This window comes from Phacochoerus africanus, chromosome 10 (genome assembly GCF_016906955.1).
Source record: "Phacochoerus africanus isolate WHEZ1 chromosome 10, ROS_Pafr_v1, whole genome shotgun sequence".
NCBI classification, from domain to species: Eukaryota; Metazoa; Chordata; class Mammalia; order Artiodactyla; family Suidae; genus Phacochoerus; species Phacochoerus africanus.
This window is the reverse complement of record NC_062553.1, coordinates 83,410,822-83,414,395: the sequence shown is the minus strand read 5'-3', so window position 1 is coordinate 83,414,395 and position 3,574 is coordinate 83,410,822. Positions and strand designations below refer to the sequence as shown.

The 3,574-nt window shown below is 34.9% G+C and overlaps 1 pseudogene; it reads left to right on the top strand.

Annotated features, from left to right (window-relative positions):
• The first annotated feature begins 334 nt into the window (after positions 1 to 334).
• On the top strand, positions 335 to 977 carry LOC125138241 (GTP-binding nuclear protein Ran-like; annotated as a pseudogene).
• Positions 978 to 3,574: the final 2,597 nt, after the last annotated feature.

Here is a 3,574-nt window from a genome sequence, read left to right as displayed (position 1 = left end):
TATAATTTATGACGTGGCAAGGTCTATAATATCAGAATTAGATACTATTTTTTTTAACTAAATCAAAAGAGGTAAAATATGCCATTGTGAGGCCACTCCAACTGGGAAAAGTCAAGTCAATGATATTTAGAAAAAACTTTATAGGTGCGGAAAGAATTCGGGATCTGAGTCCGCAATGTGGCAGATTATACATTAAAAACCTCCTGCTAGATCAACTGGAAATGCTGTGGAAAATTACACACAAAAAAAAATTTTTTTTAAATGCAGAGCTGAGCTCATATAAAAGAAAAATATCCAGTCCCAGCCACAGGACCCGAGCCACATTAACATCATGATGGCCGCCCAAGGAGAACCCCAAGTTCAGTTCAACCTTGTACTGGTTGGTGATGGTGGTCCTGGAAAAACTACCTTCATGAAACATTTTCTGACTGATGAGTCTGAGCTGTCTTGGCTGTTGAGGTCCATCTCCTTGGGGTCCATACCCACAGAGGACCTGTTAAGTTCAATGTGAGGGATATAGCTGGTCAGGATAAATTTGGTGAACTAAGAGATGGATATTATACAAGGTCAGTGTGCCATTATAATGTTTGATCCAAGATCAAGAGTAACTTATAAGAATGTGCCCAACTGGCAGTGAGATCTGGGATGAGTGTGTGAAAACATCTCCACTATGTGGTGTGGCAACAAAGTGGATTTTAAGGACAGAAAGGTTAAAGCAAAGTCAATTGCCTCATACTGAAAAAAGTATCTTCAGTACTACGACATTTCTTGCCAAATGTAACTACAACTTTGCAAAGCACTTCCTCTGGCTTGCTAGGAAACCGATAGGAGACCTAACTAGGAGTGTGTTGTCGTGCCTGCTTGTGCCTGTCCCCTCGCCCCAGGTGGTCATGGACCCAGCCTTGGCAGCACAGTATGAGCATGATCTCAAGGTTACTCAGACACCTGCTATCTCCAATTAAGATGATGACCTGTGAGAAAATGAAGCTGGAGCCCAGTGTCAGGAACCTAGTTTTATAGGCAACAGTCCTGTGACATTAGTGGTGCAGTGTGTTTGCCAGTTTATTACATACCAAGCAGAACATGTGTTTAATCTTTGGGATGCTGAAGGAGATGAATGGACCTCAGAGGGAATATGGTAGTTAAAAAAAAAAAATCTTCATTTTTTGGACCTACACACTTAATTGTTTTGGAACACAGTTATTTCCTTCTTGAGTTTCAAACATGATTGCTACAGTCACATCTCAACATTCAGTGGTGAAATCTTGTTTACTATCTTTCCCATTCCTTTTCTTTTAGGCTCAGAATAAATTTGTATTTCAAATTAAAAAAAAAAGAAAGAAAAAATATTGAGGTGCCAGAAATAACGAAGCAAGTAAAAACTGAACTGGCAAATGAGTAGTCTTGCCTTGGTGGTGGATGGTGAGGAGCAGCGGCAATCTAGGAGTTTGGTTTTCAAGGGAAAGCAAAGGATGGATGAGACCTTGGCCTTTGTTATGATGGAGAACTGAAACTAAGATCCCCACACAAAACTGGAAAGGCTAAACTCTCAGTTGGGGGAACATATCTTCCCACTAGCAAAAGAATGAAATAGATAAGGAAATGAATAAAAAACTAGATATGGAATAATATAATATATAATAATTTACCATATAATACCATAATAATATAATGAAATAGGGAAACTAGTTTATCTGTGCTTGGGTTCTGAATGGGGAAGATAAATTGCTTGAGAATTCGTAATATGCACCTGCACAACACAGAGGATTGAATTTCTCACATCATCTAGGAAGCTGTAAGTCAAGAAACTACAAAACCAAGTCCTAAGCCAGAGATACCTTAAGCACACAGAAGTAAACCCCAAACTATGCTGGAATAACCTTTTCAACACAGGCTGCATGGGAATTTTTAAGGGAAGATAAGCTCACAATCCAAGATTTAAAAATAAGGGAAAACAATCTGCATATTTACTATGGGTAGATGCAGTAGCCAAAAAAATAGTAGATTAAAACCTAAGAAATCAACACAAGAGAAATATCTGCTTGAGACCACTAAATAATTATGATTAAGAAAATATCATATAAATAATTAGATTAAAATTCTTCAGAACTCTGACAACTACTACAACTTCTGCATTCCTTAATGTACATGAAAAATGGGTGACCAGCTGTTAAGAGAAAGATTAATAACTACATTTGGAGGAAAGGTCAGAGCAAATCCAGAAATATAAAACATTGAATTTTATATTTATAATTTAAAAAATTCTATAATTTTAATTTAAAAAGTTTATAATTTAAATTTTTAAAATGTTACAATTTTAATTTTAAAAGTTTATATAATTTTATAATTTTTAAAATTGCATAATTTTAATTTTAAAAGTTTGTAATTTTATAATTTTTAAAATTTTATAATTTTGGAGATTCCGTCATGGCTCAGTGGTTAACCAATAAGACTAGGAACCATGAAGTTGCAGGTTTGATCCCTGGCCTTGCTCAGTGGGTTAAGGATCCCGTGTTGCCATGAGCTGTGGTGTAGGCCGGCAGCTACAGCTCTGATTAGATCCCTAGCCTGGGAACCTCCATATGCCGTGGATGTAGCCCTAGAAAAATACCAAAAAATATATATACAATTTTAATTTTAAAATCATTTATAATTTTATAATTTTAAAAAATTTATAATTTTAATTTTTAAATAGTTTATAATTTTATAATTATTAAAAATTTAAAATTTTTATAATTTTAATTAAAAAATATTTGCCACTGAATTATTTTGAAACAATGTAATAATGGAAAGTTGTGAATCCACTTAACAGTTAGCTACTGTAGGGAAAAATGGCTTTCTCTTGGAAATGCATAAATTGAGGCTCTCTTCTCCAAAGTACCTGTAAAAAACATTGATGTAAAACAAGCAATTATCTATATAGGATTTAGAGGATGTTAGTCTACACATCAAAGCTAGCATGGCAATTTGAAAGTCAGGAGAGGTGGTGGTGATGAAAATGCTATACTCATCTTTAAATGTTTTCCTGTATATAGCTATTTGTAATGCTTTATAAATTAATGATTAATATATTCACCATGATCTCCTTACCTAATTTATTTTCCTGAGGCCCCCACATAATAGACACCTATATAAATATCTCAGTATGATACCAATATTTCTTGATTATATTTAACCTAAACTTAAACTTTCTGCCTATGTAAACAGACAATGAATCTTGTCTGTATTTCCAGCCATTTCTTGCCACTTCCACATTCCTATCTGCCCCTCATCACATCACACCTGAGTTTATCAGTTAATCATCAAATATTTGACTGCAAGCTTACCATGTATCAAGTATTGTTGTGCTAGATGCTACATGATTAAAGTTTTCACAATCTATCTTTATTGCCTCCAGTGTTTCCTCTTCCAGCTGAATCATACTGATTTAATCTTCCTTTTTTTTTCCTTTTTTTTGTGGGGGGGCCACACCCACGGCGTATGGAAGTTCTCTTTTCCACTGTGCCAACACGGGAATTCCTTCTTCTTAAAACACATATTACTCATCTATCTGTTCAAAATCCATCCATGTTTC